Source organism: Rattus norvegicus, chromosome 14, assembly GCF_021556685.1.
Source record: "Rattus norvegicus strain SHRSP/BbbUtx chromosome 14, alternate assembly SHRSP_T2T, whole genome shotgun sequence".
Taxonomy (NCBI): Eukaryota; Metazoa; Chordata; class Mammalia; order Rodentia; family Muridae; genus Rattus; species Rattus norvegicus.
Window position 1 is genome coordinate 98,403,127 of NC_141547.1, and position 23,283 is coordinate 98,426,409.

Genomic DNA, 23,283 nt, shown 5'->3' on the forward strand with positions numbered 1-23,283 from the left:
TCTTTAAACAAGTCAATGCTAATTCTTTAAACAAATGTGTTAATTAGACCAGAGTTCTCTGTGCAAAGTCATCCTTAGAAATAGTTCAGGAATAAGAATGAAGTATGGAGACTTCGCTTACTTCGGACCCTAAATTCTATGATCACATAGGACAGAGGCCACCTCAGGAAAGTCATTGAACAACCACTCACACACTAGAAATTGCCCAGATGCAAGCAAGGCTGTGAACTTCTTGCTACCACACTTCAAACACAGCACTCTGGGCTCTGGTGAAATCTGCATGTAGGTCAGTTCATTTCCATCAAGTTGTGACTTGAGAACAATGTTTTCATGATCACGTTAGTTTTTAGTCACACATCCCTAAAAATTATCTTCTAGTAAACATTTTCACACTTCAAGATGAGACTCCTCTTCATACGGGACCAAAAATAGCCATCAAACACATGCAGTCCGCCTCCAGATGTTGGGTCCCAAGCAGGCACAACGCACATCCCACCTTTAGGGGGAAGAGGGTCATGTCACTTTCTAAGCAAGCAACATCAAATGCAGAAGGTCTGAAGACATTGGGGGCAGAATGCGTAATAAATAAGAGCTTCGGGGACCCAGTTTCAGCCCCGTCTTTCTGAAGGACCTCGTTGGCAGTGTATGGAGACAAAGAACACCACTTACAAGGGGACTACCTTTGACATTGTTTTTATTTTCATTTATTATTGTGTGTATGTGTGAGTGGAGATCAGAGGAATTGGCACTTCTCCTTACACCTTGTTTTAGGGGCATCTGTGTGATAATGAGAAGAGAACATCACATCTGGCTTTGTAAGTGGATTCTGGGAACTGATCTCAGGTCATCAGGCATGTATGAGTGGGTTGTTTTTGTTTTGTTTTACCCACTGATCCATCTCCCAAGCCTCTACCATTTTGGAGCATAAATAAGAAAAATTGCCTAAGCACACTGTACAGCACACTGCAAACACAAAGAGTAAGATCATCGTGGATGGTTAGAACTGGGTGGAATTCGAACAGGCTTCTCTCCAACTAGTAGAGCTAGGGTACAGATTAAGCAATATTTTTCAACATTTTGAGAACAGTCTCCATAAAGAAGTACTTTTATGTTGCAATCAAGTACCAATTAACAGATATGTGTGTACCTTAGGACTGGAAAGATGACTCCTTGGGCACGAGAACATACTGTTCTTGCAGAGGAACTGTGTTCCGGTCTTAGCACCCAATGGCAGTTCACAACCACTTAAACTTTGTTTCCAAATCTTAAAAACAGATATGTACAGAAAGAAAAAGCAGTTTCACCAAATAATTACTGTTACTATGATAACTTTGTTTCATTTATTTATTTACTTAAAATACTTGCAGGAATACAAAATACCACTCACCTAGCAAGGTGGCTCAGCTATAGTACACTGTTATTCTGCACTGGCTAAGTCTGGTGGGAAGGGTCATTCTGCACATCACAAACTATTCAGAAGTTGTCCTGACCTCTATCCAAAGACACGATTGGTAGCCTTATACAATACCAGTTGTTACAAATAAAACTGTCTCCAGACGTTGCCAAATATCTCTGGTAGGTAAAAATCAACCCCGTTGAGAAGCAAAAAGTCAAACCTACTGATGGGTACCGTCTTAGTTACTGGTCTATCGCTGTGAAGAGGCACCATGACCAAGTCAACTCTTATAAAGGAAAGAATGTAACTGAGGTTGGCTTACAGTTTCAGAGGTTCAGTCCATTATCATCATGGTGGGGAGTATAGCAGTAGGTATGGCAGGCACGGTGCTGGAGAAATAGCTGAGCACTACATAGGGATCTGTGGGCAGAGGGGGAGAGACTAAGCCAGGCATGAGCTTTTTGAAACCTCAAAGTCCAGCCCCAGAGACACACTTCTTCCAACAAAGTCACATCTCCTAATTATTCCAATCCTGTCAAAGAGTTCCACTCCCCAGTGACTTAAACATTCAGACATACAAGCCTGTTGGAGGGCATTCTTATTTAAACCAACACATTTACCACCTGACCAGACTCCTTCATTGTCCTTAGTAAAAGACTCCTGCACATGCAGAAAACGAGTTACTGCTACACAGTTGCCACTAATGACGTGTTTATAAGAAGATAGAGTGGGGGTATAATCTGTGATGGTGTGGTGAGTTGTGGGGAAAGGGGTGCCTCAGCGGACTCATGCTGAGGCATCCCTTCCCCTTGAGGGACCAGCCACACATAGTATAGTATAGAATAGAGTTTATTCAGGGCATGGGGAGGGGAGTTAAGAGGGTAGTAGGGGTAAAGAAAGGGACAGAGAGAGAAAGAGAGAAAGGAAGAAGAGGAGGAGGAGAGAAGAGAGCAAGAAGAAACAAGAGCGAGCAAGAGCATGAGGAGGGGGCAAGCAGCCCCTTTCATAGTGTCAGATATAACTGGCTGTTGTTGCCAGGTAACTGTGGGGCGGAGCTTACCTGGCTGTTGCCAGGTAACTGTGGGAGTGGAACCTAGACAGAATGCTAACAACTAAAAAGGTTTACCATGCATTCTACAAATACGGACAATGCCTCTAGACAATGGTGGTTGCACCTCTAACCCTGCACTTGGGAGACTAAGAATCACTGCTAGTTCATGACATCCTATACTACACAGGGATTTCCAGGCCAGCTTGAGTTACAGTGGGAGAAGACCCTCTTGTCTTTGAAAAAAAAAAAAAAATCTACTAACTCTTTTTTTTTTTTTTTCTTTTTTTCGGAGCTGGGGACCGAACCCAGGGCCTTATGCTTGCTAGGCAAGCGCTCTACCACTGAGCTAAATCCCCAACCCCTACTAACTCTTATAAAACCATAATGCCATTACTATACCTAACATTTAACGTTGATTCAGGAATCTTTTCTCCTCTTTTGTTTGCAACCCATTAAATTTCAGGCCCCACTTACACATCCTGTCTTACAGACTCTTCTTTGAGAAGCTGGGTTACTGAAGGCCAGCTTTCCTCCCCTGGAGACATTTAAAAGCTGGAGGGAAGCCCGTCCCTGAAGCAGGAGCGCACACAGGAAATCACTGAGCCCAATGCACATTTACAGGAGACTGACCAACACACCCTGCTCTTTCTTTTCCTTCTGTCCTCCCCACCTCACAGAGCCCCCACCCCCACCCTTGGGTGGCACTGGGAAAGGACAAGCCAACTTGCCCCACCCTTCAAGGGACCTAGCAGTTCCAGGCGCCAGCGAGCCCCTCTCCGGGTGTGCCCTGGCCTGTCCGTGTGGAGCTGGTGGAGCCCACAGACAGAGCTGGGTGCACAGTGGCCTGACCACATCACAAGCCCAGGCCTGGGTGCAGGCTATGGCAGGCTGCCCATCCTTCCCTGTTTTTCTTTCCTTACCTACACTGGCCCCAGAAAAGCAGTTACAAGTTGGTCCAGAAACTGCCAACAGACTGGGGCCGAGAAACATGAAAGTCTATGAGTCAGCGGCTGCTTTCAATGCCCTGGCCTTATAAACCTGGCCTTTGAATCTAGCATCAGGATCCAAAGAGCAGAGAAAGCTGAAACCAGAGCTACCAAAAATGAATAAGGAAGTTGCTGACAGAGCCCCATGGCTAACCCCACTTCATGCCAGGTGCCCTAGAAAGAGCAGCGAGGGCCAGCGAGGGCCAGCGAGGGCCAGCAAGGCACAGTGAGGCACAGTGAGGCCCAGCGAGGCAAGGGAGGATCTTCAGGCTACCACCAGCCAGGAAGATGTCCTTTGCTCCTATGCCCGACTTTTTCTTCCTACAATGGCTTAAAACCTGCATAGACCAGGCTTTCCAGAAGTCAGGGGTTTTTCTAGCGGGAGGGAAGTCCAAAGACAGGAAAGCTTAATGGATTCCATGTTTGAGGAGCAAGTACAGAAAAGCCCAGGAGAAACCTCCAAGGACTGGGTTCTGTTTGGGAAGCAGACACTAAGTAAGAAAAGCCATGATCCCTAGAGCCCAGAATCCTGCTGGTCCGTGCACTGCCCAAGGGAGTGAGGACAAAGGAGAGGAAGACTTTTCCAAAGATGGTGACTGTGAAGGGAAGCAGCTGCAAGGGAGTGACATCAACACTTCCTGACCGGAACTGCTTCCCCAGCTGTTATTTCCAGGATAACTTCAAGGCTGTTCCTCTGTTTTCTGTCTTCTGCACTGAGCAGCAGGGAGGACTTGTCTACATTGCTTGTTGTGCCCTTACTTCTGAGGGCAATACCAACAACAGTAGAGGTATGCTCGCTCGCTGGTGCACAGACAAGAAACACAAAGTCTCAGTCTGCTCAAGCTGCGTAACAAAGTATCATATACTGAGGTGGAGTGTCTAGAGGTCTGGTCCATTGCTATGGATTGTAATGCTAAATACTGGCTCCCAAGGACTGGTTGCCCCAGGAAGGAGGAAATTAAGCACACTAAATAATGCTACGTTACCTTAACCCCGTTACCCCGCTTGGGCGATAAAGATGCCTACACACCCTGAGCTGGGCAGAAGGGAGGGAGGCAGGGCTTTGGTTCCCTGGCTTGGGATCTGTGGCCGGACCACAAGGGGAAGACGCCAGAGAGAGGTGAGGTGAGATGAGGGGAGTGGAGGGGAGGGGAGGGGAGGGAAGGGAAAAGAAGGAGAAGGGGAGGGGAAGGGGGAGAGGGAGGAGAAGGGAAGGTGAAGGGAAGGGGGAGGAGGAAGGAAGAGGGGAGGGGAGGGGAGGGGAAGGAGGGAGGAGAGGCCAGTTGGGGTAAGAGCAGCCCAGGTGGAACATAGCAAGTTCTGTCACAGAGTTATTGACAGGGAAGTAGACAAAATAGCATAGAGGGTTGATATCTGCCCTACTCTACTACTTTGGGAACTGAATGATCCAAGGCAGAAAACCCCAATTAATAATTACCGCAGTGACAGTCCACAGTGTGTGACTTTTCCTCAAATATAGTCTGTTTCACTTTTCCTGACTTAACAGAGGGGGAATCAATCCCCACCCCCAGAAGTTGCCCAAAGTCAGCTTAGAAAGGTGGTAGCTGTGATGTCACTTCCAAACAGGGGCTCCCGGAGGGCTTAGAGACACCCCCCAAGCATTTTACCCTGCTCTAGCACACCCCATTCTAGATATGATAGAGAAGGGCACCTTATACTCTATCTATCTAGATGATACAGAGATATAGACGACAGACAGACAGGCAGGCAACAGGCTGTATGTAATCCCAGCACTCAAGCTGCTGAGGCAGGAAGATCATGAGTTCGAGGCCAGCCTCAGTTATATAACAAGGCTCTGTCTTAAGAAGAAAGAGGAGAAGGAGGAGGAAGAAGAAAGAAAGAAAAAGACACATGATTGGGGCTAGTGTCCTACAATTCAATGCAACTTGGTGAGAGAAGAGAAGTTCAGAGTCCAGAGAAGCTCGTGTCCTGGAACTCTGACTAGGTGCATCATGGGAATGAAGAAACAACAGGAGCACGTACAGAAAAGCTGGAGTCAGGTGAGCTGTGCTCACTCTGACAGAGTCAAACCAGCTGCACAACAACCCAGAACCCAAGCAGCTTCACGGTGTTCAACACTGTAGGAAGACTTAGCTGGTCTCGGTGAGAGGTGTCTGTAGGTGAGCAGACGGGCTCAGGCTGTAAACGGTCATGTGCAGGAAGCTGTGTGTGCATGCCGGTTGGTCGGTCATACTTACACACTGTCAACCTTCACACTCAGACCAGAGGTGGCCTTGTCATCCTTCCGAACCTCACCCTGATGAAGGCTTTGCCGAGTTCCCGTGGATCCTTGGGATCCTTGATGTGGCTGTGCCCACGTCAACAATGGCATGGTCTCTCTGTAGTACAGCCTCTCATGGCCTCCTTGGCTGCCCCACAGCATGTGTGGACTGGGTTTGCCCAGTCAATGCTTCACTCATTAGAAATAGAAACAAGCAGAGACCGTGGCTTACACTGGTAATCCCAGCACTTGAGCTGCGAAGGCAGGAGGATTGCCGTGAGTTCTAAGTCAAGTCAACCTGGGCTACAAAGTCAGACCTTCTGTCTTAATAAATAAGCCAGTGAGTAAATAAACCAAATCAGGCCGGCCATCGGCCCAGGGAATTCCTGGCAGACCAGGGTAGGTCCACACAGCAGGTTTTCATCTAACAAGTGGTCCCGAGGCTCAAGGAGAGACCTGGAGAGATTGACAAGTCTCTTTCTCCTGAAACACATCCAAGCCTGGGGCCCAGAATGCACAAGGAAAGTTCCAGAAGGGGTGAGTGTTGCTGCCTGAGCCTGAATCCTATGATGTCATGGTCTGCGTCACTCACCCTAACCTGCAGCTACTTTATTTGCTATGAGCCACCCACATCACAGAGACCAGAAGGACCCGAAGCTCTATGATCAGCATTTCACTGTGGGAGAGCCAGGTGGGAGAGCCAAATGGCAGTAGCAGGAGGCTCAGTGCCCAGGTGGTAGGGCAAGGATGAGCCTGTCAGTCTGCAGATCTCAGTCTAAGAAGCGCATGTGGTTTCTGCAATGGAGACTGCCAGGCCTTTGCTTCCAGACTCAAGACCCAAGACCCCTCAAAGGTAGACGTACTTACTGTAGGTGAATAAGTGAAGCACCTCTCCCCTGTGCCATGCAGGGTGACGGTAACACCCTTCTTTGTGGATAACTGGTGGTGCTGGCTTCCAGATGTGTCCATCCATTTAATCCTGCTGCAGCCCAGGGAACCAGGAGCCAGCTGGCCCCTCCTCTCATCCCTGAGCAGTTTCACTATGTAACCCAGACTGGCTTTGAACTCACAGTCCTTCCTCACCTCCTGTCTGAGTCAGGGTCTCTTAGATCTCGGGCTGGCCTCAAACCTCATAACCGTGGAAGGATGACCTTGGATTTCTGATCCTCCTGCTTCCATCAGCCCAGTACTAGATCACTGGTGTGTACCACCAAGCCCAGCTTATAAACAGCTGGGAGTCAAAACCAGGGCTCTGTGTGTGCTAGACGAGCGCTCTTCCAGTCCCAGTCCCAGGCTCTCCCCCATTTTCTTAATCTGCCATCCAAGAGTGCGCAATTGCGGGGTTGGGGATTTAGCTCAGTGGTAGAGCGCTTGCCTAGGAAGCGCAAGGCCCTGGGTTCGGTCCCCAGCTCCGAAAAAAAAGAACCAAAAAAAATAAATAAATAAATAAAAAAATAAAAAAAGAGTGCGCAACTGCCATCATGGAAAAGACACATCTTTCAAAAGTGTCTTCACGAGGTACCTGTGCGCGGATCCCCGAGAGTGTACCTTCCCGACACTTGCCTCATTAATGGGACAAGGTTTGGGACAAGTTTGCAGAGGCTGACTGAGGCTTTGGTGAGATGGGTCTAGAATGTTTCCTTATGTTCCCACACAGGGAACATATTAAATATAGAAAATATTTAATTTCAATCCAGGGCTTCTACCCTACCTTTGATCATTCAGTTCCTGGATAAAAGACACACAACTTTTATTATTTACAATAAGCCTTAATCAGCACTAGAGCTTGGCAGACATCTACCCTCCGTGCCATTAGAATCTACTTTTCTATCAATAACCCCGAGTTATTGTTTGCTATGTTTCATCTGGGCTGCTCTTAACTCCAACTGGCCAGCCCTCAAGGCCATGCTTTCTTGACTCCTAACCCATGGGTTCTTTCTCTTCTCTCTACCTTCCTCTCTCTCGACTTGTGGTCTCCTCTGACCCCAAGCCTGGGAACACCAAGCCCCTCCTATCTCAATTCTGCCCAGCTATGAGCTGTCGGCATCTTTATTCACCAATCAGAAATAACTTGGGGGCAAGGTCACATAAGTCATTTTGGTCTACATGTGGACTCTCTTGTCTCTGGGGCAACCAGGTCTTGGGGGCCCAATTACAATACACAGCAACAGTTGTTAGTTGTGTGCACAATTTTAGATGTCTTATAAGACCCAAATCTGTCTTTGCTGTAGGGTTGAGGGTGGAGAAGTTCAGAATGTGTAAGGTCCCCTTCAAAGGTATCTTCTGGAGGGCACACATACCACGTCTGCCATCCTGTTGGCCAGGAGCTATTCCTAGCCACAGGGCAGATTGGTCTTATAGGAGGTTTAGCTGGGTAGCATTGTGCTCTGGTGAAAATTCTATTTCTACATAAAAACAGGAGGGGCCAGACCTGGTGGTACAGACCTGTAATCTCCGGCTACTCGAGAGGCTGAGGCAGTGGGATCATAAGTTTAAGACCTCTGTGGCCTACAGAACAAATTCCCTGCATCCCTAGGCCACTTTCCAAGGCCCTACCTCAAAAATAAAAAGCAAAAAAGTCAGGGGCATGGCTCAGCAGTTATAAGGCATTTACCTAGCTCAGTGACACATAGGTTCAAGGCCCTGTTTCGCTCCCAGAATACAAAAGTCACAAGGGAAATAGATTCTGTCTCTGCACAGGCCCCATATCTCCACTTTCCCTATTCCTAGTACTGCCCAGTAATAAGACTTGACAGTCAAGACGCCAGTGCATTCAGTGAGCCCATTCCAGCTACTTGGGGTGGGGGGTGGGAGAGCTGAGATGAGAGGATCCCAGGTTCAACACTAGCCTAGGCAACTTTAATGAGGGCTTGTTCCAAAACAGGGACAAAGTTTCCATGAGAAGCACTTGCCCTGCATGTACAGGACCTTGGGTTCAAACCTCAATACCAGAACCAAAACAAAAACCAAGTCCAACACTTTCACACAATCCCATTTTTGAAGTTGACTATGAAGTTGAAGATGAGGACAATTCTCCTCCAATCAATGCATGGGTTGGGGTAGTTTTGATTGAGCGGCAGTTCTATAGAGAGAAAGAGTAGATCGGAAAGGAGTCTGGAGTCTGCCTTGGTTAGGGTTTTCATTGCTGTGAAGAGACACCGTGACCAAGGCACATATTATAAAGGCAAACGTTTAATTGGTACTGATTTATAGGTTCAAAGGTTCAGAGGTTCAGTCCAGTATCATCATGGCAGGGAGCACGGCAGCGTGCAGGCAGACATGGCGCTGGAGGAGCTGAGAGGTCGACATCTTGATCCGAAGGCTGCTAGGAGGAGTCTGTCTTCCACAGTTAGCCAGGAAAAGGCTCTCATTCCACACTGGGCAGAGCTCGAGCATAGGAGACCTTAAAGCTCACCTACACAGTGACACACTTCCTCCAGCAAGGCCACACCTATTCCAATAGGGTCACACTTCCTAATACTACCACTCCCTTTGGCCAAGCATTGAAGCACATGAATGTATGTGGACTGGGGGGCAGGGGTGGGGTGGGAGGGGAGTGGCAAACCTATTCAAACCACCACAAGGTCCCACTGAGGGAGCCCCAGATGCACAAAGAAAAGGACATTCTGTCTTTATGCTAGGTTCAGTCTTTATTACACATTCTAGTTTATAGAAATTTCTATGTATAAAAAAGACATTACCACAGAAAGAAGGTGAGGCAGGAGGAGGAGTGGATCCGGAGGGCAGGAGAGAGGAACAAGAGAGTGTAACAGGGGTGAATATGATCATGACACATTACATAAACCAGCTGTGCTTGCGCACTTCTTAAGTCCCAGCATTCAGGAAGCAGAGGCATGGGACTCTCTGTGAGTTCAAGGCCGGCCTAGCTTACATAGTAAGTTCCAAGTTAGCCAGGGATATGTAATAGAGAGACCCTGCCTCAAAACAAAACACATTCTATACATGTGGAAAACATAATAAAACCCCTGACCGGGGAGTGGTGGTGCACTGCGTTAATCCTAGAAGTCAGGAGGCAGAGGCAGGTTGGAGGCCAGCCTGGTCTACAGAGTGAGCTCTAGGACAGCCAGGACTACACAGAGAAACCCGGCCTCAAGCTCCCACCACCACCACCAAAACCCTTTTGGGTATTAAGTATGTGCTAATGAAAACAATAAAATTCCTGTGTTTCTGGAACTCCTTATGTATTCAGGGATGGTCTTGACTCTCTCCTACCACCGCTTCCCCAGTGCTGCGGTCACCCAATCAGGGTGGTGCTGGCATTGAACCCAGGCCTCACACATGCTGAGGGCACTGACCACCTGAGCTGCATCCCCACTCCCAGAACAAAACCTACCTGACAGCATTTGTCTGCACTGGGATCGGCTCCAGGCAACTGCACCTTAACAGTCCCCTACCCCACACCATCAGCTCCTCACCCTCCCGGCATCCATGAAGCTCCCTGTACTGGTTTCCCATCTCCCAAAGGAAAATCTCTGTGCTCTTCAAAACTAAATGAAAATAAAGTAAGATATAATTACGCACAGTTGCAACAATAACCGCTGGGTTGGTCACTATAAATGTTGCAATAATTTATTGGTCCGCTTCTGATCTACCACATGAAACATCTTTTTTAAAAAACTCAAGCCCTTTTCCTCAGTCCCACTGGGAGGCAAGAGCATTTCAACCACCACTTCTGATAGACAAGAAAGAACCACTTTGGAGCAGACCAAATACAAAGGGAGATTAGTTACTGTATTATTACCTTTGGGGCATGGGAGAAGGGACCTTTTGTTTATTTGAATGCTAGCTTTAATTCACTTTCCTTGCCTAGAATAACTTAGCAATTAGCTAGACTCTCCGTGTTTTATATGTGAGCATGCCAGATTTCAAATCACAGAAAACAGAGGTTGCTAAAGGATTTCCTCAGTCCAGGCAAACGGAATTCTCCAACTGTATTCCCTTACCCTGATTGCACACCGTTTTCATGTATATCTGTCTCTCCTCACTGTAGACTCGACCAGGAAATATGTTTTACCAAGGAACAGTGGAAACCACCTCCAGCAAGGGGGTGAGGGGGAGAGAAATAGAAAGAAATAGAGAGAGAGAGAAAAATGAATGTTCCCTGACAAAAACCCAAACCGAAGCCTATGTTGGTGCACAGGTCACTGCTCTTCTAGAAACTTCTGAAATGTTCTCCTCTCTTGCAGCATTCTCTATACGGCTCTTATTTTGAGAGATGCCCTTCCAGAGGAAGGACTATCACATTCCTCAGTGATGTGGCCACTGGTAAGTTGCCCACCATCCGCTCATGCTCATTGCAAGCAACCCTAGCTAAACTCAGTAAGAATCAGGGGTGAGAAGGTTCATCTGGCAAAGGGGCTTGCGGCCAAGCCTGAGAAGCTGAGTTCAAGACCAAGGACTTGAATGGCAGAAAGAGATAACGGAGTCCTGTAAGTTGTCCTCTGACCTCCACCCCATACTTGCACACAAAATAAAAATTATTTTTTAAGAAGTCTCAGTGGGCCACACACACACTAAGAGAGAGGTGAAAGTAAGGGAGGGGTGTGTTGGAAAGAGGAAGGAGGTTCAGCAGGGAAGGAGAGGGTAAGAGAGAGGAGTGGATATGATCAAAGTACGTTATAAACGTGTGCATGAAGCTGTCAAAAAAACTATTAAAAAAAGAAAGAGCCTTCCTGATGGGCAGCTGGCTAGGGTGGGGCTCAACGGTAGAGTGCTTCTGATACTAAGGTCACGGGCCTGATACCCTACACTACTAGAAGGAAGGGGAGGAGGAAGGAGGGCAGAGGAGAGAGGGGAGGAGGAGTGGGCAGAGGTGGGAGAGGGGAAGGAGGGAGGGAGATGAGAAACATGAAGAAACATATGTGCCTGGACTTGGCCAATAGAAAGAGATCCTTTCTGGTGTTTGGTGACTGTGGACTGAAAAGACCCTGGAATCTTGAGGGAATTTCTGTCCCCAAGGAAGACCTAACCCAAGCCCTTGGCCCTGTCTAATGGCACACAGAAACTTTGGAGTGTATGGGGGGTGGATACAAAGAGCTCGAAAAATCCACTTTCCTCTTCTTCTCCTCAGACTTTTTTGAGTTACAAAGAAAACGAACAACTCTTCTTGCATTTTTTAAAGTCTCAGACCTTTCCACAAGGACATGTGAAGCTGTGAAAAGAGGTCCTTGCTCAGATAGAACGCACCTCTAATCATAGAAGTTCAAGATCAGCTTGTGTTACAAAGTGAGACTGTCTCCATAAAAAAACAAAAACAAAAACAAAAAACAAAAACCAAAAACCAAAAAATCAAAACCAAAAACCTATAAATCACTTGTCCCTTTTGGTCTTTTTTTTCCCCCCAACATTTTACATTTCCAATTTCTTGAAACATTCAGATATCTGGCATCATCTGCTCGTGCAAAATTCATTTAATAAAATGCTATTGAATTCCTTCCATGTGCCAGCCACCATGCTGGAGCCTAGGGTGGAAATGACCCTGAAGCCCAGGGCTCAGCAAGGACTCCATTGTTTTCCAGTAGTGGTAAACACTTGGAGGTTGAGGGAGGAGAATCAACTTAAGTTGAGACCACTTTGGACTGCACAGTAGTTTCCAGAACAGACTAAATAGCAAGACCTTATCTCAAAAATAACCCATCCATCAATCAGTCTTAGAGTCAAGCAAAGGAGGTTTTTTTGTTTTGTTTTGTTTTGTTTTGTTTTAGGAATAATATATTAAGAATTTTTTTAAAGATTTATTTATTTCATGTATGTGAGTACACCGTAGCTATCTTCAGACACACCAGAAGAGGGCATCAGATCCCATTACAGATGTTTGTGAGCCACCCTGGGGTTGCTGGGAATTGAACCTTTGGAAGAGCAGTCAGTGCTCTCAACCACTCACTAGGCTTCTCTCTAGCTCCACATTCAGTCAAGAACCCCAGCCAAGAATGGTGCTGCCTACATTTAAGGTGTCTTGCCAACTTCCCTACCCTAGATAATCCCCGACAGCCACTCCCAGGTGTCTCCTAGGTGATTCTAGATCTTGTCGAGCTGGCAATATTTACCATCACAAACAGCACCTTTGGTGATGTCTTTTCAGAATACATCCCCAAATAAGGAACTGAAATTGCCTGTGGAGAGGCCAAGTCACTCTATAAATAAAACTAGCTATCTATTCTGGTGAGACAAGCTCAGGCCCATCCTCAGACCCTCTTACCGGTTGCTACAAGACCCGGATCAGGCACGTCTTAGCTCGGCATCACAGTGAAAAGCTCAGAAATAATGTTTCCAAAGCCCCAGGAGGGAGACTCTGTCCTAAGACTTACGCAGGAACTGTTGGAAGAGATTTCCTTTCTCTCCTGGCCTTGGGACTGACAAGGACATGCACCAGTGTTGTTGAGAGGACCACATGAAGAGATGTTGCCTAAGAATGAAGCTGAGACTAGAGGGAGAACCACCCTAATTGGTAGAACATCTGGATTGAGCAGCCTAAAAGCAAGCCCTACTCAGGGATCGATCAGCTAGTTAGAGCTGTGAATAAGTTCTCCCTCTGACATCAGCTAACCTTTCTGTCACTGAAAAAGCCAGAGACCGTTGACTCTGGAATCCTAACATCTGAGTTTACATGTAGGCTCCATTACTGGCTATAGGACCCTGTTGTTGGGTCCCCTACAAAGCCAGATATAAAGTGTTAACAGACCTACAGTTCCAGCCCTGGGAGGCACAAGTTCAAGGCTATCTCTGGATATCAAGTGAATTCAAGGTCAGCCCAGACTACCTGAGACCATCTCAAACAAAACAAAAAACAAACCCCACACATATACAAACCCCAACCTTTGAAGAAGGGAATAATTAACAAACCTTCTAGCCTCAGTAAAAGACTGATTCTTTAGCCTAAATTTACCCTTCTAAGACATATTTGCAGAATATCTGGTGTAGGTCTGTCAGAATCAGGAACTGGAGCCACCCGAATTCATTAGCCAGCAATCAAAAGATGGCAGTCATTTGTAAAACTCAGGACTGTGCTAAGTGTTGGGGTTTCTTTTTTTTTTTTTTTTTCTCCTAAATTGTGTATTCACTCAAAAGGATTCCTCCAAAAGTCGTCATAACCCTACTGAACCAGCGCGAACTGTAACTGAGTCGGCATTTTCTAAATGACTGAGTTAAAGCATTAACACATTTTCTGGGCCATGCCAGTTTCTGTTTGTACTATTTCTAATAGAAATCTTTAAATGGCCATCTGTATTTTCGTTGAGCGTTGTGCAAGTAAAATTTTCACGTCAGTTGTTAACTCTTGAATTGTGGCAAACATGCTAATTACCTGCTAAATATCTATCCTGCTAAATATCGTGTGTGTGCACACGTGCGCATGTGTATGCATGTGTCCATGTGTGTGCACAGGTACTGAAAAGCTCTCAGGGAGAACTTTCCCTCGGGATGGAGATCCTCTAACTCCAAAGACCAGACCGAGACACCACAGGATGCAATCAGCAAGAGGATTTGGTTTATTGTCGGGATACACAGGCACAGGCACCTGCGGGCGCTTCAGTCACTCGGGGGACTGGCGCGCCCCACGGAACCAAGGATGGGCTTTTATAGGATTTTGGGGAGCAGAAGCAAGCATACAGAAGCAGATGCATGGTTACAGGGATATAATTGGTGGATTCTAATATGGCAAGGGTTTAGCCCGGGGGCAAGTTTCCTAGCTACCTTCCTGAAACATAACGGCTGACTCGGCCCCCCAAGGGTTCAGCCCAGGGGCAAGTTTCTTAGCTACCTTCTTGGAACATAATGACTGACTCGGCCCCCCACCAGGGTGTGGGACCTCTCCCGGGGCTTTTTTCATTGTCAGGTGTTCAACCGCAGTCGTCCTGTTGCCAGGCCTTCAACCAAACACATCCTGCTTGGCAGCCGCTTTGTACTCAGTGTTTTAACCTTTCTCTGAACCAGTCATCTTAAGTACAGCCTTGCAAAATGGCGTTACTGCTGCTAAGCTGGGGTCTTTCAGTACATGTATCTGAGGAGGCCAAAGTTCAACCTCAGGTGTTTCTCAAAAGTAGACCTCCTTCCTTGTTTTTCTTTTTTTTTTTTTTTTTTTTTTGTTTTTGTTTTTTTTTTCCCAGAGCTGGGGACCGAACCCAGGGCCTTGTGCTTCCTAGGCAAGCGCTCTACCACTGAGCTAAATCCCCAACCCCATTCCTTGTTTTTCAAGATAGAGTCTGTCACTGGGATCTGGGGATCAGCCATTAGACAAAGTTGGCTGGCCACTGGGGCCCAGGGATTCACTGGTCTCAACCCTCCCCCCACACTGGAATTACAATTGTGCAGTAGCACACGCAGTTTTTTACTTGGTTTCTGGGGATCAAATTCAGGTCCTCACTCATGTGTCCCATGCACTCTACTGGCTGGGCCGTCTTCCAGCCCCTTGATCTTACTTCTTATAGAAGTGTCTATATGGGTGTCTGTGCTCCAGACTAGGAGAGGGAAGTGGTCATCTGATAGAGTTTTCAGGAAAGATTTTGACCCTGGATCCATTCTTACACTCTCTCCGGCTGGGAGTCAGTGTGTGTCTGAGCTCCTGCACACAGACGCCTGTAGGAAGGAACCCATGCAGGACAGTGCAGAGTGAGAGTACTGTCAGCACCCCAGAGGCCTGTCCAGCCTCAAACTTCTTTCACAGGACAGACAAATAACCCCTTATCACGTGTGTCTTAGTTAGGGTCTCCACTGCTATGAAGAGACACCATGACCAAGGCAATGCTTATTAAAAACAGTTTCAGAAGCTGAGAGTTCTACGTCTTGATCCGAAGGCAGCCAGAAGATTTTCATCCCCACTGGGCAGAGCGTAAGCACAGGAGGAGACCCCAAAGCCCACTCCCACAGTGACAGAGCTACTTCAACGAGGCCACACCTCCTAAGAGTGCCACTCCCCATGAGCCAAGCATTCAAACGCACGAATCTGTGGGGACCAAAACTTCCAAACCACCACAACATGTGACCATGATACTGGGAATTTCAGGCACATGTAAACAAAGGTTTGCATCAATGAGAAAGAAGGCACAGGCTAGCAATGAAAGCTATGCACATGGTGGAGTCCCTTCTCTTCTCGGCCATTTTCTTGGGAAATTTCATAGGTGTGGTCAGTTCCAGCTCTTTTGTTTTAGAATCCTGTTTGTTTCCAGAAAACAAAAAAAGACTATGGATAGAGACTGGTCCCATTTCCAGCTTCTGGGACCAGTGATATACCTACAAGTCTAGAGTAGGCCAGAAAAATTCAAAGGAGGGCAGAGTATGGGCTAATCTAGTGAGTTCCAGACCAGTGTGAGATTCAGTGTAAGTCCCCATATCATAGGGGAAAGAGTTTAACCTAGATATTGGGCACCCAAGGGTGAATAAAAATTCTGACAATGTAAGGCCTCCTTCCTGCACAGCCACAGAACAGACAGGGCTCCCAGAAGAGGGTAGAAGGTCAGACCCACAGACAGGATAGAAGGTCAGACTCACACTTTCCAGTTACCGCCCACCAATGCGTTCACTTGCTGCCCGTTCCCTCCTCAAGCCCACTGAGTTCTTGTGGGTCATTGAGCTGTCAGCTCTCTTCCAAGTATGGACCTCATGGGAGCTTGTCTACTGTCAGGATCCCAGAGTCAACCGCAAGGTAACAAAAAAGATGGACTTCCTAAAGGCTCAGGACAGGCAGCACCAGCTCCCTGTGGAGACACTGATTAAGACAGGACATCGTAGCTCAGCTGGTGACATGCCAGGCCTGGTGACATGAATTTGAGCCCTAGGACACAGTGGTAGATGGAGAGACCTGACTCTTGCAAGTTGTCCTTCGATCTTCTCACAAGTGCCATGACATATATACGCATCTGCACACACACACACACACACACACACACACACACACACACACACGATAAATACAATTTTTAAAAGTTTAAATATATGGTTAGCAAGAATGTTTTTTTGAAAATAAGGTTAAAATTCAATCCAGAAGAGATGACTTTATGGTTAACCATACTTGATGCTTTCCCAGAGGACCCAGGTTCCATTCCTAGTACTGTATGGAGCTTACAACCATCTCCAGTCTCGGGGATCTAACACCTCTCTAGTTTCTACAGTCATCAAGCACAGATGGGGCACACTGGCACACATTCAGGCAAAACACTCACACGCATAAAATAAAATAAAAATTAAGTCAGCTCAAAAGAACGAGGTGTACACATATGCAATCCCGGTACAGTGTAGACAGAGGCAGGAAAGGCAGAGTTCAAGGATAGCCTTGGCAACTTGAGGTCCCGTTTCAGAAAGCAAAAAGAAAAGCCAGAGTTAGAGCTCAGTTGGTAGTGTGATTCTTATCATTCTTGAAGTCTTGGGTTTGATCCCCAGAACCACCTTAAATGCCTGGTGGAGCATGTCTATTATCCTAGAGCTTTAGGGCAGGAGGCAGGAGTTCAAAGTCATTCTCAGTTACATTGTGAGTTCAAGGCTAGCCTTGGCTACTTGAGACCCCGTTTCAAAAACAAAGAAAAGATGGAAAGAATTCAATCAGCTATGTGGTACACATGGAAAATGTCAGAACTCTGGAGGCAACAGCAGAGGCAGAAGGCACAGGAGTCCAGGGCCAGGCTTGGCTATGTGAAGCCCTATTTCAAAATGGCTAGAAAACAAGAAAGAATAAGGCAAGGAAGAAAAGAAGGAAAAACTGAAATCAGGAAATACTGTGAGCCACAGCTTACCTCATGCCTGCAATCCCTGTACTAAAGAGAGGCCGGAAAGTCAGGCAGTGAAAGCTCACACTGTAATCCCTGCACTTGGGAAGCCGAGGTAGGTAAATCTCTCAGTTTGAGGCCAGCCTGGTCTACAGGGCGAGTTCTAGGACATCCATGGCTACACAGAGAAACCCTAGGAAAGAAAGAAAGACAGACAGTAGGGAGGGAGGGAGGGAGGGAGGGAGGGAGGGAAGGAAAGAGTTGGGAAGGAGGAAAGGAAGAAAGGAAAAGGAAAAAGGAAAGGAGGGAGGGAGGGAGAGAGAGAGAGAGAGAGAGAGAGAGAGAGAGAGAGAGAGAGAGAGAGATTACTAGCCTGCAACCTCAGTAAGACTCTAGCAGGAGGCTGAGGAATCTGAGGCCAGCTTGGCAAAGAGTGGACAGGAGGGAGATTAACCAAGCATGGTTTGTTTATGGGGAAACCGAGGGATGTCTGGAGTCCCCAACAGTTTCACATTTTAACTGGGTGGCTAAATGCTGATGGCCCTGGGGTTCCAGAATTAAACAGCCCACCCCGTCCTTGGCCTCTAGCTTAGAGTAGCAAGATGACTTCCTTAGGATCTTCTGAATTAGAACTATCCTCTTTAGCGACTGTGGCTGTGGTTTAACTTGTCAAGAAATGTGGATTACATGTCAGCATTACAAAAGTGTTTATCCTCAGCCTTCCCTAAAAACTGTGAGGAGGAGGGAAGCGAATCGAGCAGAGCATTGCAAATCAGCCTGCAGGACAAGCGCACATCTCTCAGCCTCTCTCCACTGCAGGTTCTCTCTCTCTCTCTCTCTCTCTCTCTCTCTCTCTCTCTCTCTCTCTCTCTCTCCCTCCCTCCCTCCCTCCCTCCCTCTCCCTCTCCCTCTCCCCAGAATGAGCCTCTAGCCTGCAGAAAGAAAAAAATACTGAGAAAAGGCAGGTGACAAGGGACCAAGGGAGGTGGGTCCCAGGCCCCACTGCCAGTTCTGGAGACCTGAGCTGGAGAGACTGCTGACGGCAGGGGAAGCCCCTCCCACCCCCATTGAATCCTAAGACAGTAAGTATCCAAGGGGTCTCTGGCCTTGCTGTGAGGAGGCAGGACCCCTGCCTGCCACCATTCGCAGAGCTCATGGCCATGGTCCCTTTTCCTGCTGACCAGACCACAGGCGGGCCCACCACCCGCCCAACACACACACACACACACACACACACACACACACACACACACACACACACACCCGGCTAACCTCGGTCCCTCTATCTATACCAACAGTCTGCTGTGAGGATGACTTTCTGCAAATGCAAATGCGCCAAGCCACCCATTCTTTTTTTTTTTTTTTTTTTTTTTTAAAGACTGGAAACATGGCAAAAAAAAAAAGTTTATATGTTAAATCTGTTAATTACAAAAAGACCACAATTGTATATACAGGAGAATAACAACTATGTAAACACCAAAGTTTATGCATAGAAATATCTAAAGGAACATTTAACATCAAGATTAACAGTGGTACCCTTTGGGTAGCAAACTTTTTTTAAGATTTATTTATTTCGGGGTTGGGGATTTAGCTCAGTGGTAGAGCGCTTGCCTAGCAACCGCAAGGCCCTGGGTTTGGTCCCCAGCTCTGAAAAAAAAAAAAAAAAAAAAGATTTATTTATTTCATGTATGTGAGTACACGTTGCTGTCTTCACACACACCAGAAGAGGGCATCGGATCCCATTGCAGATGGTCATGAGCCACCATGTAGTTGCTGGAAATTGAACTCAGGACCTCTGGAAGAGCAGTCAGTGATCTTAACAGCTGAGCCATCTCTCCAGCCCCGCAGCAAACTGATTCTTAAAGATCTCCCAATTTTCCTTCATAAGCAGTCATTGTCAGTTACAACAGGCAATAATGTATTAAAAAACTGCTCCGGTGGCTGGTGGTTGATCAGTGCAGTGTCAGCTGTCACATACAGAGCAGCGTCTCTGGCTGATCTTTCAGAGGACAGTGAATACATCCCAGGGACACACCCCCAAACTGCCGTCTCTGCTTTCTCCCTCTTCCTCAATACCCCGAGACCATGTAGATTCCAGTTCCTACCATGTAAATTCCTACCAATTCAGAACTCAGCACTGTGGACACAGGGCCCAGCAGAGGCTATGGGCAGTATGTCTTTCAAGAGCATGCTGCCTCAACCCTGGACACTCAGACAATTTCCTGCAGTCAGGCAAGCTACTCTGCTTTCAGGCTGTGCGGCCATATTAATCTACAGTTACAGACGTTTGCCCTCAATGGTTCTTTCAGACACGGAGTTTTTTTTTTTTTTCCCCCGGAGCTGGGGACCGAACCCAGGGCCTTGCACTTCCTAGGCAAGCGCTCTACCACTGAGCTAAATCCCCAACCCCCAGACACAGACTTTTAAACACTGAAGGCAGGCAGTAACAGCTCCGATTGCCAGGTTCCTCCAATGGGTCCACTCCGGGAAGGCGGGAGTGTTCAGCAGGACTTACAGACTTTAATCAGTCAACTTTTCAGTTGGAATAACAAGTCAAAAGTAACTGCTTAAGAAATAGCATTGGTGACTGGAAGGCTGTCCACCGCTGAACAGAAGCAGTGACAGCCTGACCGCCACCTCCTAGCAGCTGGGTACTCTTGGGCAAATCACAGCCTGTTGGGTCTTGATTTCTGGATGTGCAGGGATATCGTTGCACCAATGTTTGATGGCCGTTTGTTCTACTCTAAGGCTGCCATGCTGGGAAGATAAGGTCAACTGCAACTCATCTAGTCTGGGCCTAGCTAAAGTCTCTCAGGAAAAAGCAAGAAAAGGAGTAATGGTGTAGACACGGCAGGTGACAGTGACTTAGGGTTGGCCAATAAGTTCTGACAAACTAAAAACACGTGATTCCGGCACCCTGTCCCTAAACGCCACGAGACAAACGCAGAAGCCAGGCGAAAGTGACTGTCACACATGTACAGGTGCAGACAGAGCATAATCGGGCAGAAAGATTCTAACACTGTTGAGAGGGCTTCGAGAGCACAAGGGAGTCAGTCACTCAAGGTCCCCACTTAGCTGCCATGAAACAGCAAACACTAGAAGCCCTGCTTCGCGTTGTATCCCTAAGGTTAACGGAGAAGACTAACGATCGTGGCACACACTATCCACAAAGACTCATTCTAGGCTGCAGGCTTCCCTCTCCTCTGGACCCTCGGTAAGTTAGATGGCACAGGCACACACACATATGTAATGTGCATGTCTCATGTCTGCACGAATGTATGTAAGTGGACGCACACATGGTGTTCAGATACAGACAGATCAAGGGTCATATATAAAAGGGCTAAAGAGAACATATAACACAGGCCTAGAGCCAGCTCTCGGGTAGGAGCTGGAGAAGAAGGGTTTCACCTGCTGACGATGTCCACGACTTGTGGTGGGCAGGGAAGGAAGGCGTGTAAACAACTCAGACTCTGTGGGACGATGTCATCACTCGGGTGTAGGGAGGTACAAGGTAGAACGAGGCCTGTCATTGGACGAGAAGGAAGGATGGGAGGGGAGAAAAGTTTGAGGGACAAGGAGGAGCCTGGAACGAGACGGGAGAGAAGCTGTAGAGAGAACATGGAGGCTGATGTTAAGATTCCACTCTGTAGGGGTTGGGGATTTAGCTCAGTGGTAAAGCGCTTGCCTAGGAAGCGCAAGGCCCTGGGTTCAGTCCCCAGCTCCGAAAAAAAGAACCAAAAAAAAAAAAAAGATTCCACTCTGTATTTACAGGTTGTTGTGACTGTGCTTAAGGGATGGATGTGTACAGGGCTTTATATGTTTAGGTGGGCGGTTATATTATCAATTGGATCAGAGGTTATTGTGTTGTGTGTTCTTTCTTGTGGAGAATTGAGTTTGGGACAGTGTGTGGCGGCAGAAACCCTGGGCCGCCATGGTGTTGGGATGTGTGCTTCTGGCAAGATACCTACCAGATATCTTGGGGCACTGCGGTGCCGGATCTAGTGGGGGGTAAAAGACACCTTTATTTATAATTTTACAACAATGAGACTCATTCCACCATACTGGCTCACAGGAAAACGTGACGTGACTCAGGTACAAAAATAAACGACTGTCTTACTTTTGTACAAGCTCAGCTCGGTAAGATCCCCCCACAAAAAGACTGTGGGATTGTCTTGATGGGGAAGTGCACCAGGCTGCTAAACCTTTCAGCTCTCAGAATTCACCTGCTACCCCTTCCCTCCCTGTCAGACTCTTGGGCCTTTTGTCAGCCAACATCTAAACCCAAGATCTGCCCCACCCACCTGTACAGGAGTACTGCCTAGCCTCCTGACAGATGAGGTCCTTCTGTACCTGTCCCTTTCTTTGACCCCAAGGTATAGGAAGACTTATTTTTGTAAATGTTTACCACCTAAGAAACATGATTGTGGAATACTGCCACAATTAATCACACAGGGAGACCCAGTAACAAGACGTACAGGGGAAGGGCAAGGGGTGCCGAGCTGCCCTAGCACCTCAAAACCAGTACCACGGCTTCCCATGCATTTCTGGGGTGAGACGGATGTGTGGGAAGTGGTGACTTCACTGGTTCCTCAGGAGCAAGTGCATTCACAATGGAAGGGGTTCAGGCGCCCCACTGTGTCCTGATCGTAAGTCTAGTCACACTCTGAAGAGTCTGAGAGAGCTGGAAGGCTGGGTGCCAGCTGACGCTGCAGCACCAAGGGTCCTCCTGAAGGCACTCAGCAAAGTAATCCTTTAGAGCAGATGGACAGCACGTCCCAGGGAAGGCCATGTGGGAAGAAGTTCTCCAGGCCCAGTCAAACCACCAACCAGTCTCACCGTCTCGGTCACCTCTGTTTTCCCTGTCGGCAGCCCTCACTGTACAAAGAGCCCAGCAGCATCGTGATCAATCATCAACGGTGGGTAGCCAGAAGGCCATGTTGGAACAGGCGCTGGCAAAGGTCATACGCTTGGGGTTGAATTGCAAACAGGTAATGGGATGGTGTTCACCATCCAATACAGCTACTTTTATACCACTCTGTCCATTCCAGACACAGGTCTTCTGAGCCAATCATAATAGACTGTGAATCTGGAGTAAATGAAGCTTCGAGTGTAACGGCTTTGCTGTTTGCACCCCCAAATGTGTGCATCACCACGCCCTTGAATGCATCGAGAAGACAAGGAAGCTGCCGTTGGTGGAGATATTAGTTTGCCACCATTGCTGACCTGAAGTCCTAACCACTCCCAAGTTCAATCATACTGCATCTGGTTGCAAATGGTCCCCATCTAGATTCTTCCTGAGTGAACAGCAAACATCTGCCTCTCATTCACCATCAAGCCACTCATTCTTAAGATGCTGTCATCTTCAGCCATAAACCTGGAGGAACCTGGAGAATCTCAAGTTTGAGGAGGCATTAGCTAGACCCTGTCTCAAACAAAACAAAACGAAACAAAAAATAAACAAAAACAAAACAACAACCCAAAGGAGGGAGAAAAAAGAAAGATTCTGCATGTGCTCCCATGACTGTTGAAATAAACGGAGCCCTCAGAAGTCCCCCTAGATAATCCCAGGCTGCCTTGACCTCCTGGCCTCTCTTTCCTTTATCTTTCCAGTCTCCTCTGATACCAAGCAGCTGTTTCCCTTCCGGCTGTGAAGGACCCTATGCATTAGGTCCTCCTGTCTGAATAATCAGGGAATAGAACAAGTCCGGTAGGGAAGGAGGAGCCTTCCAGATTGGTCCACCTGAGTCACCAATCAGCACAATCTGGGCCATCTAAGAGGTTCATGGACACTAGGCGTAGAGGAACCATCAGAATGTAGATAGGGTCTCTGGTGGTTGGAATACTCTTGGCTCATGGAAAGTAGCACCGTTAGGAGGTATGGCCTCTTTGGA